This window comes from Protopterus annectens, chromosome 5.part0 (assembly GCF_019279795.1).
Source record: "Protopterus annectens isolate FY-2018-M chromosome 5.part0, PAN1.0, whole genome shotgun sequence".
NCBI classification, from domain to species: domain Eukaryota; kingdom Metazoa; phylum Chordata; order Ceratodontiformes; family Protopteridae; genus Protopterus; species Protopterus annectens.
This window is the reverse complement of record NC_056735.1, coordinates 393,267,472-393,280,070: the sequence shown is the minus strand read 5'-3', so window position 1 is coordinate 393,280,070 and position 12,599 is coordinate 393,267,472.

Sequence of the window (12,599 nt, the reverse complement as noted above, 5' to 3'; positions counted from 1 at the left end):
CTGTATCACTGGATTTAAATGTCTCTATTGTTAGCAGATAAGAAAAAGAGGAAACTGAGTGTTACAGTTTATTAGGTTGCTTTGGGCTACTGGTGTTTTTCAGAAGCTCAGTTCAGGGTTCCTGTCTGACTGTTACCCCTTTAAGGGGATTTTAAGGTACATATGTGCCCTAGGAGGACTGTGCAGAGTGCACTGTAGCTGCTACTACTGTGAAGGAAAGGCTGGTCTTTATTGTCTGCTGTGAATTATATTGGCATCCAGCTTTTACACATTGAACTGCTCGACCTCGGATGAGCCCTGTCACTTGTCCTTTTCTTGTGCCTAAATTTATTTCAAGTTATTATTTATGAAATTTTCAAAACAAAGAAGAGAAGGTCTTTAGCATTTATAGAGGGATCATACTTCTTAACATTCCTTTGAAATTATAGGCCAGGGAAATAGAAAGGTGAATTCATCCAAAAGTTAAGCCTCTGATTCCAGACAAGCAATGTAAATGCAGTCCTGACCATTCATGAAACATGGATTAGATATAGGTACTTATACAGATGTAGGAGAAGTCATGAGAGTTTATTGATCATCTGAATATCTTTTGTGGGCTTGAAGAAGGCATATGACAGTGTATGCTGTGCTAAAAGAGTACAGGGTCCCAGTACCACTGTTGTCATTCAGTTCTCTATTCAATAAGTGACAGTTGTGTCTAGTCTGCATGCTATCTAAAGGTGGGCATTGGACTTTGCTAAAGGTTGCATCTTTTCTCCCTTCCTGTTTGTGATTTTCATGGATAGGATATTGCTATAAAGCTAAGCCTTGGTGAACATTCTGTTTAAGCTTGTGAAGGTTTGCATCTTTGTAGCTTGCAGATGACTTTACAATGTTACAGTGTTACAATATCATAATGCTATTTTAAGGACTCATGTCCAAAAACAGTCATTATGAGCCCTACTCCTTTCCAACCTCATCATAAAGGCTCTATCAACAAGGGAAGAGTTAAGGTGACATTTAAGCTGAGGTAAACTCTTAGAACTCCTTATATCCATGGGAAGCCGATTCCATGGTCTAGCCACTCTAACAGTAAAGATGTTTCTCGTGTATACTCCATTATATTTATCAGTCTTCATAAACAGATTGCTATTTCTTGCATTCAAATTATGATAAGCTAAAGTAACACCTGTAGTAGTGCTCAGTAAAGGGTTCCATGAACATTTGTAGGTCCATATCATATCCCCTTATAATCATATAATTAACTGTTGGAGACTAATCATCATCAGCCTACCACTGTAGGACAATCTGCCATAAATGACCAAATGTGTATTGTGATACTTATGGACTTATGGACTCTGTCCATTTCATTCACATTCTTTGGACCATAACTGCCAAAAACAGCCCTGTACCCCATGATGAACCTACACATGCTGTTATACAATGGAATTATGACAGCTATACATCATGAGGTGTTAGACTTAAGTATATTTTTGATTAAACAATAATCTTTCCTGACTATTTATTGTATTAGCATGAATAGAGGCATTAAAGTTGTCATTAATCAGAATGCTCTGATTGTTAAACACAGTATAACACCCAATAATTTCACGATTCAAACCAAAAGGGTACTTATTATTTGAGAAACCAAAATGCATTATTTTACATTTGTTATAGTTTTTACACAAGTTGATATTCATTTTACCTGAGATATAAATTAGAATCACCAAATATGTAACACACAAGGTGCTAGTGAAGAGGTAGCACCACCAAGTGTAGAAAAATAATGTTTTTAATATTGAAACCAAAAGGTACAAGGACACTGATTAAGCACTTTCATCGCCTTAACACCAGGACTTCATCAGAATAAAAAATCCATGACATCACTTCCTTTTATAACATCAGTTCCTAATTGAAAACCTTAATTGTTTAATCTAGAAGAATTCCATTGTAAAGTGTACTTTATCCAAAACTGACCAAAATAATGTGCATTAATGAAAATCCATTATAACTGAGACACAGGGTAATAATAATAAATATAAACTTGATAAAAACAGTTAAATAATGTGCAACCTCTTTACTAGCATCTCATGTATTACATATTTGGTGGATCTTAGTTATTTTTCTAATGCTTTAAACTATTTATTCTTTACTAGTCATTTATTTTTGGTGTTCATGGTGATTGTGGAGATGAAAGCAAGGACCATGATTGATTGTAGCATGATCCTGGAAGATTCCATTGAAATGTTGTATTCGGTGGATGTCAGACACCTTGCTATGGATGTTAAGAGCACTCAAAGGTGACCCGACTCAGCTAATTGAAGTCTTCAGCCAGTCATCTGTTAGTCAGATGATCACCGCAACATCTTTATGTTAAGCAGAAAGAAATAGAGGTTATTGGGATGGGTGTGTACACAACATTAACGCTTTAGCCATGGCTTCATCCATGCAGAACGTACAACATGCTCACTTTGCACAAAATAAAACAATTAAGAAATGCAAAACTGAACCATTGAATGAAGGTACTGTAGATTTTAATTTTCATGACTACATTAGGGGAGAAAGTCAAGTGCCTAACCAAGTCGAGGGCGGTTTGAATGTTTCTTTTAACCTTTGCAATTGATTAGACAAATATTTTGTTTTTGCTACCATGAGGATGGAATTAATCAGGCTGATTCAAGAGCTCACGGCCATTTGAACTCCTTAAAGGACTATATTAATGAGTTTGAGAGAAAACTTCTCAAACTGAGAATTTTAACATTAGACAATGAATATCTTAAAGAATGATTGAAGTTATGCATAGTACCATAAGGTTAAAAGATTTTTAAGTTCCCTAATGGGTTAGTATATGATAATGAGTTATACAAAGATTTTACAGACATGTTTGATTGTCACTGGCTTGAATTAATTGAGCTTTTAGTGAAATGCTCATAATATTTCTGTTTTGATTAATGAAATTGAAGTATTGGGCAAGATCATTCAGGATGATTTATTATTTAATCATTATTGGCTGGATTATGAAAACGTTTTAATAAGATAGATAAGAAATGCAATGAAATTTTATTGAGGAAAAACAAAAAGTTAGAAAGATGCCTGTCATATTATAAATATAAGGCCGTTTATCCTTTAAAGTTTAATCAAAAAAAGCTACTTCAGGGATCAATTCTAATAAAGTTATTTTTCTCCTTCAGTAGATATGGATAACACATTGGTGGGTGATAGGGACTTTCGAAAAAATGACAAAAATTATGATCAAGAGGCATTCCAATAATCCACAAGAAGCAGGACAGAATCCTAGGCTATATCACACCAATTGGAACTACAAGGGTCACCTGGGCCAAAACAAAGGGTAAAAGAGTGGGAAAGGCAAGAAATGGTAACTATTGCAAGCACTAATGGTTACAACATTTTTAATTACAGTCAAATGCCCATTACATAGGAACATTTTTCCCTTTTTGAAAAAGGATATACATTCATACCTTGTAAACCTTTTAATTTGGCTGATTCTTTGGTTGAACTCATGCTATTTACTAGGAAATGAATCTTGCCTTGTTTAATTAATCAAATTGCAATAATTGTAAAACAGAAAATCTCAAATATCATTTAAGGAAGAAAAGTTTGATTAATCCTGCCTTGCATCCACTAAGCCAAGCTTTTGAAAAAGCTTGTACTATGTATCTATACAAACTGGCTGTCATGGTACCATTATGTTTGATTGTATTGATTACATATGTTGTTGTTTGTCTTTCAGCTTTTCGTGGTTAGGGGTCGCCACAGTGGAACCCCAGTCCGCTACTGATTGGCAGTAGGTTTTTACGGTGCCGAGTTGCCAGCTGAATGCCCAACCTTCAAAGAAGGCACGTCCATTCACGCATGTCTTTCGGAACTCCACACGACCACGGGGAGGACATGCAGACTCCACACAGAAGGCACTCCCCACACACCAGCCAAGAATCGAATGGGAGAACCTCTTGCTGTGAGGCAACAATGCTACCGCTACACCACCACGGATACTGTATTGATTATATATGTGCTATGTTTAATATTTTACACAACTTATCATCTTATGTCCCAGTTTCAAAAATAAGGTAAGTATAGCATGCCGTAAGATTTATTTGAGCTTAGATGAGTTATTGTTTGACAATATAATTTCTACAGTTTATGTTTTTTTTTTTAAATAAGTAAAACAGTCATCTCAACAATCTTTGGTATTCTTAATGTACACAAAAATGTGATGAATCCCCCATTTACACCTATAGTGGTGGCACAAGTTTCAAAGACCTACCCTTTTGCAGCATTTATTGATAGACAACTCAGATTTATAATTCAGGATCACACACACTTGCTCAAGGATTCATGGGACTTTTTAGTGAGACTCACTTCCAATGTGTGGTCTAAAACTATTGTTTTTTTTTTACTATTTATGTAGTTTATCTTTTCATCTCGATTACTAATGATGAGTGACTGCAGCATTTTAACAAAAGCTTAATTGATTTTAAGTCTCTCTCAGCTGATATGATTAAGTTGATAACTGAACTCATGTATTTAGTTCTTAATAATAATTTCATTTTTTTTGAAGGTGAAGTTTTCAAGCAGATTAAGGGGGTAGCTATAGAGGCTGCTTGTGCCCCCATTCATGTCAATTTGGTACTTTTTGCATTGGAAAAATTGTATGTGTTTCCATCCAAATTTTATGTTTTTTGTAAAGTCTATCTTAGATACCTGGATGACATACTTGTGCTTTGGAATGGTCCTGAGGATGAAATTATCCATTTTATTGATTTTTTAAAAACAGAGCAACCACCTTTTTAAAATTCACCTACAATTTTAACAAATATTGTACAATTATTTGGATATGTGTATTACAACCTCTGAGACAGAATTCAAATCCCAAATATACAGGAAGCCAGATTTTAATAATTCTGATTTGCATTTAAAAAATTCTCATCCATTTTCTTTTAAAAAATAGTCTGATCACAGGGTAATGTTTTAGAGCAGCAAGAATGACTTCATCTTTTGATGAAGTCAAAGATGAGTTTGACATTATTAAGAAGATGTTTATTGACAGGGGATATCCACATGATCTCATTAAGAAAATTATGTCTGAGGTACTGGATGAATGGGGTAAGAAATACAAACACCTTTTAGGGGTCAGCTTGGCTGTTAAAGATGAAGAAAGGAAAAACAACTTGGATGTTGGATTTGATGGAGAAGAATTTGATTTGAAAGGGCTTTAGTTATAGAATATAATGAATGTTTGCAACAGACTATGGAAATAGTGAATACAAACTGTGCTATATTTAAGATCAATTCTAATATTTGTAATATCTTAGGAGCCAAACCTAATATTGTTTTTGAAACTGCACCTAATGTTAAAAAAAAACACTTAAAGGACACAGTAACTGGAAGGTAGTAACATCATTACATTCACTTAACACTTTGTTTAAAAAAGGGACTTCAAAGTGTGGCTCATGCAGTGTCCCTACATTTTGGAATCAGAATTTTGGAAGTTGAACTATGGCCTTGGTTCTACCATTCAACTTCAAAAAGGTAATTGACTTTGAGAATTGTTTATATTGCTATATGCTTTGTTTTAAGAGTGTCACAGCACAGCAAAGACTTTACCATCCTCTGATGTCTAGTAATTCAGGAAAAGTGACAGTGAAGATTGAATGACTTAAATGACAAAACAGATTGCATCTAAGTAGATTAATGATACAGAGTAGCACACAAGACACAAAATGCAGAAATTTGTATACCACATTGAAACATACAGGATCAGCTGTAATGTCAGTCTGACAAGGAGACATAAGATTATTGGGAATCAGGACAGACAGACAGACCAGTGGTGGTCATGAATTTCCTGATACATCTACATGTCTGCTGGCTTCTGCCCACATTAATATGTTTGGACTTTGTTATGGTATTTTTTTTTGTATTTTGCAGAAGCAAAAGACTTGAAGCATTAAAGGAGCAGGTAATATAGAAAAGGGCCTATGAATATATGATATGTTGTATTAAATACCTGATTCAGTGATCCATATTCATTGAGTCCTAGTATGGAAAGACAAGTTTTATATCCTGTAGGGCACATGGTTGTACTTGGAATGGAGATTTGCTGGATTGGAATGATTAATTGAGTACTATAATCTCTGAGTTGACAATGTGCTGCTAACCATTTAATACACAAATGAAATAGAATGCACTACACTATTTTAATCACTTCAAAATTAACCATAACACTATATTAGGCAGGTCATAGGTTACGTATGGCAATAAAAAACTTTGGTCTACAATGAAAATAAGTATTTTTTAATAATACATCTTTTCAGTTGGAATTGTGTTTAGCTTTGGAATACCCCATATATTGGTCTGGTTTCTTCAATGCTGTTCCAAACACAAAGAGCTGAAGAGGATGATTAACAATAATATTTAGTCATGATATTTGCACAATTTCTCTGGTTTTCTCTGGATTAGGTTTCAGATCCTCTGATAGCAGGATATAATCCACACATTTCAGACTTGCCACACTAATATTATATTTGATCTTAGTAAACTTGAAATTATGCTATTTTAATGTACTAAACAACTTTGCCAATGTTTTGTCATGCTCTCCTTGTGTCTGACTACACAAATATATCACTAGTTATATTCAAAACACCTTCCAATCCTTCAATTGGCCAACAGCTCTTTGAAATACCTCTGGTGTTGATGAAATATCAAATGGAATTCCAGTATTGAGCTTGTTTGATTGTTTGACTTTGAGAATGTTTGGGGCTTAATAAATAAGATACAGAGGTGGCCAACAGCTCTTTGAAATACCTCTGGTGTTGATGAAATATCAAATGGAATTCCAGTATTGAGCTTGTTTGATTGTTTGACTTTGAGAATGTTTGGGGCTTAATAAATAAGATACAGAGGCAGCAGATTTGGTTTAAACTTAATGATGTCTATATTTAGTTCAAGTCTCTAGAACTTTCCTGTAGAACTTGGCAAGCAAATCACTAAATCTCATTCATTCTAATTTAAATGTATGCACAACATATCTGACAGGCATTATGAGGAAGGGAGATGCCACTGTTAATTTTACCTTTCTGCTATGGCAGTCATGCTAGTACTCCTGCAGACACTGAAGAAGAATAACAGACTCTGACAGCTAAGTATGTTGCTTTAATGGAACCTACCATTCTAACAGCATCCTAGTAATAGGAGACTCCATGACAGGAAAAAGATGATTACCGACCTGAAAAAAGTTACTGTGACATGCTTGTTGGAGACTAGAACAGGAAATAATAAAAGCAGGAGCAGAAGCTACAGACCTACCTAAACCTATCAAAATTTATGTTAGCATAAACTTGGCTTGTCATTTAGTAGCTCTGGTACTGGCGGAATCAGGCAGAGAGGGAAACAAGTAAAGGATCATGACCCATTTGCCTTTCTCCAAGCAAGATGAGGGTTGTTGGTACTCAGGAAACATATTGGAATGGTGTGATTTCTCTGCTGGAGACTAAGAAAACCACCTCCTGTACCTCAAGTTTGGTTGGTTTGTAGGGCTGCTTGCTGGCAATGTCACGTGTGGATGTGAGGGATATCCAGCATGGACAGCCTATTACATGCCCTGTTTCCCTTGCTTAGCTAAGTGTATATTGGAATGTAGGGCTGTACAAGGAAAAAATTCTCTAACTACCCCAGATGCCCATCTTAATGATGGTCTTACTCTGTTAACTTTTTTCCCTTGGTGATGAAGGAATGAATGGATCAATTTGCCAAGCCAACTTTGCAAAAAAAAAAAAAAACATTTATGTGGGCATAAAAGAAGCAAATCACTCTTCTTGTTTGCAATTATTTAAAAGAGTGTCATTCAAATTTAACATTTTGGCTGAAACTGATGATGTATACTTCCTTATTTAAATAGTAATGTGAGTATAATATCTAGATCAAGAAATTAGGGTGATATTTGTCAGCAGATATATTTTCTAACCCTGGTATTCACATCTCCATAAAGGCACATGTTTGTCTAGTCTATGAATAAGAAATATTGCCCACTATTTTAACAAGTCTGCCTGGAATTTGATACAGACCTGATAAGTACATGATACTTTATAATACTAATCCAAACTAAAGTATATAGGTAGTGATTATGAATACAAAAAGTCTAAAATATTAAATATCCACTTTGACAGGATTATTTCTTTTAGGAGTTATTTCACCATCTGTGGTCAATGAACTATATCTTGAGGATGTTTCTAGTATACTGTTATAAAAGGGCACAATGACTGTCATTGTATTAGATATAATAAAGAAGGATGGTTAGGATTTATATTTAAAAATTACATTTTCTTGCATTCTACAGCAGTGAAAAAATACACATTTCCTTTATGACACAAATAAAATCAACTTTGTTGTCTAAATCTGAATATAAAGAGTTACTTCTAAATATCCATAATCTTGTATAATCTGAAAAGTAACTCATACGCTGTATTGTAGAGAATTTAAATAATCAGAAGTAGCCTGGAAGTTAACAATATGTACACACACAGATATTTTGGACTTTATTTACAGTAGCAATCAGAAATACATTTGTATAATCCAAATGGACGGTCTTGAGTCCAGACACTATCATATTTAAAATAAATTTATCCTTATGACATTAAAAATGAGTCAGTATTTTGAAACTGTACAAGATGGTATTTTTTCTCTACAAATGTTGTGCTGTCAGGGCCCAGTTCAAGGTGGTATTTAATGACAAAGATGCAATGAAATGTCAAGGCATCTTCTATAATCAAATTAATGACTGTGTGCTGGCAAATATAGTTCCACTAATAACAAAATAAGCTGGATGAAAAATAATAGGCATCACTTTGTGGTGAAAGTACAAAATAGAAGAATTATATAAAAGGAAAACAAGATATCAGCAAATGTAAAAGAAATCTCAGCATTGCTAATCACATAAGTCTAAAAGACACCAAGTTCTAATTAAGATATTGGTTAAAAGGTCCAAGTTAATATCTGAGGAATAGCTGATCATTAGGTAAGTGCAGATATTTTTTTGTGAACAAATCCAGAAATATGATGCTTAATACACCTAAAAGAAGATAATGGAACTCTCAAAATTAATAGCTATCCTAGGAGTACTACCTATTTTAAAGAAGACAAGAATGTAATACACTTAGAACAGTAGGAAGGTAATGTAGTCCCTTTAATTGCTAACGATCTTTCTGACTCACAAAAAAAATAAACATGCTGTATAAGTATGAAAAATATATAACTTTCCAAGGACATTTTGTGTTATATTATAAATAGCATAATAAAACTATTATTGCTCCTCAATAAATCATTTGAATGTGCAAGCTCGTTGATTCAGAGGGATAAAGCCTTGGATATGATCTTGATGGAAGATGTGCGATGGATAAATGACCCAGACACTGAAAGAGATGGCTGGTAAGAGTAGAAGTCAGTAGCCAATGCCAGCTTATCCATCCTGAGGGGAAAGACGGCAGCTTTCCCACTGTAAGACTGCCATCTGCCAGCAGTCAGATGTCCTAGCAAGTGCAACTTTATTAATAATAATTCTAACTTATGTACTGTATATAATTCTAAAGAGAATTATCAGATCCATAATTCAAACTGAGTTTTGAGGTCTTGTTTTATTAGGTCAAGACTGATATACAGCTACTTAAGACAGAGGTTATTTGTTCACAAAATGCCTGAATCTCATAAAAGCTTTTAATATCATTCTGAGATTATTGTGCATTATGGCAATATTGAAGACTTACTGCAAACAAAATCTAAACATAAAATAATAAACTGTATAATAGAAGATAAGTAAACTATTAAAATTGTCCAAAAAGTCCAACATCATTATCATTCAGAATCTTTTTTGCATGTGACAAAGCCATGGGTCTCATATAAGTAATAAACTGTGAAGAGTAAGTTGCAATATACAGTCACACCTCTTGTGAATACACTCATAAGTCAGGATTACCATATAAAAAACATAGATGGAACACCATGAATAACTTGAATTTCTATATAAAAAATATGGAAGGAGTTCCAAAGAAAATTGTAGATAGCATGTGGATAGATATTGAATCAGGGTTATACTGTATAGCTCTGCTTGATAAGAGAAGTCAGTACTATTAAGTGCTTCAAACGGGTGGCAAGAATATTTATGCATGTCTACGTAAAGTTGTATAAGGCTAGGCAGGTCCCTCTGATTGCTTGCCTAATATTATTCATTTGATCCTAGAATTATGTTTATGTATTTATTCTTTGCAGACAGGGTTATTCTCACTACTCTAGTGGCCTGTTTTCAGGGGAGACCTGAGTTGGTATTTCTACTACTAGGGGAAATTTGACGAGGACATTGAAGAACTCCCCTTACTCTTTTCAGTAGGTGTAGGTGCCATGGGATCTTTTACATCCACATTCTGTTATTAGTTTTCAGGACTCATTTTTTGGGGGTGTCACTAGTTTTCAGGACTCTTTTTTTTTTTTGGTTCCTAGTTTTCAGGACTTGTTTTTTTTTTTTTTTCTTTCACATCTTTCATATCCACTTAAGCTACCAGATGGGACCTTGGTTTAACATTTCTTCCAAAGGACAATGAATAAATACCTTGTGAAAATGACAGACAAAACAAAAGTCCAGGATACAGATAAATATACCCTCTAACCATAATGTAGCCACCACGATGAACAAAGTGTTCAGTGCTGCATATCTAATTCCATTGCTTGTAAAGCATCATGGGTACTGATTTCATCTACAAGTCTCAGGAAAGACTGATTGTATAGTCCAGTCTTTTAAAGATATTTAACTAAAGATGTCATCCAACCTAATAGTGAAAAAGTATCTCACCCAAAACAACTGAGATTAAAGATATTAAGTTGCAAAAACTAAATGAACTCTCCTTCGTTATTTTCACAGAGTGACTCTTCTGCTTCATAGGGGGTGTGATTTCACATACTGCTTTCTCTGCTTCTTTAATGTTATGCTGAAATATTTTCACAGTATATAGACAAATAACAGTGCCCGCCCCACTGTAGATTTGATCTAGGACACTTCCCCAGTCCCTTCTCTTTACCGCATTCTCTCTAATAAACCCTTTCTGCACTTGCTTTTAGTCCTTTTTAATTTAATTACATTTTTTTCATACTGTGTGTGGACTAATATTGCTACATACTCAAGTGTGCCAGCTTGCACTGCATGTGAATTGTTTTTATAGCATTTACTGTCTGTTTTTTTCCTTGTCGCTGTAAAAAAAAAAAAAAAAAAATCTCTTGTTTTCCTGCCTTACTGAACTAGAGTAGTCCAGTTTCAGAGTTGCTGATCCCTGGGCTTTGTTTTTAGTTCCTGTTACTGATCCATTGCCTTATTAGGAAGGAGGGAAGTTTCTTTGCTTACCAGTGGGAGTGGGAAGCACTGAGCGGCCTTTTTGTCCAATTTGGTGAAGTTTCAGCCAGAAACTAGTAGTCCATTGGTCGTTTTGGGCCAATTCCTAGCTCCTTTCAGCCCCCTGCTATAAAACACGCTAAACGCGCGTTTTCCAGCTTGTACAAACTCAGCACAGATCCTCGTGGTGGCCTGCAGAGTGATCCAAGCAGCAGAGAGCTAAAAGAGTGACTTTCTACCAGATATAAGTATTTTTTGTGGCTTTCCCACTGTTATTAAGCTAGCGACTGCATTTCGCCTGTTTTACTGCTACTTTAAGTGATTTCTGCATTTTACACTGTTTATTGCACTTTAAGTTACTAATTGTTGCAAATTGTTTCTGTAGGCTACACACTAAAGTGCGCTAGCCGATTTACAGCATTTATAGCATTTACGGTCTGTTTTTTTTCCTCGTCTCTGTAATAAAACAAAAAAATCTCTTGTTTTCCCGCCTTACTGAACTAGAGTAGTCCAGTTTCAGAGTTGCTGATCCCTGGGCTTTGTTTTTAGTTCCTGTTACTGATCCATTGCCTTATTAGGGAGAAGGGAAGTTTCTTTGCTTACCAGTGGGAGTGGGAAGCACTGAGCAGCCTTTCTGTCCGATTTGGTGAAGTTTCAGCCAGAAACTAGTAGTCCATTGGTTGTTTTGGGCCAATTCCTAGCTCCTTTCAGCCCCCCTGCTATAAAACACGCTAAACACGCGTTTTCTAGCTTGTACCAACTCAGCACAGATCCTCGTGGTGGCCTGCAGAGTGATCCAAGCAGCAGAGAGCTAAAAGAGAGACTTTCTACCAGATATAAGTATTTTTTGTGGCTTTCCCACTGTTATTTAAGCTAGCGACTGCATTTCGCCTGTTTTATTGCTACTTTAAGTGATTTCTGCATTTTACACTGTTTATTGCACTTTAAGTTACTAATTGTTGCAAATTGTTTCTGTAGGCTACACACTAAAGTGCGCTAGCCGATTTACAGCATTTACTGTCTGTTTTTCCTTGTCTCTGTAATAAAACAAAAAAAAATCTCTTGTTTTCCGCCTTACTGAACTAGAGTAGTCCAGTTTCAGAGTTGCTGATCCCTGGGCTTTGTTTTTAGTTCCTGTTACTGATCCATTGCCTTATTAGGAAGGAGGGAAGTTTCTTTGCTTACCAGTGGGAGTTGGAAGCACTGAGCGGCCTTTTTGTCTGATTTGGTG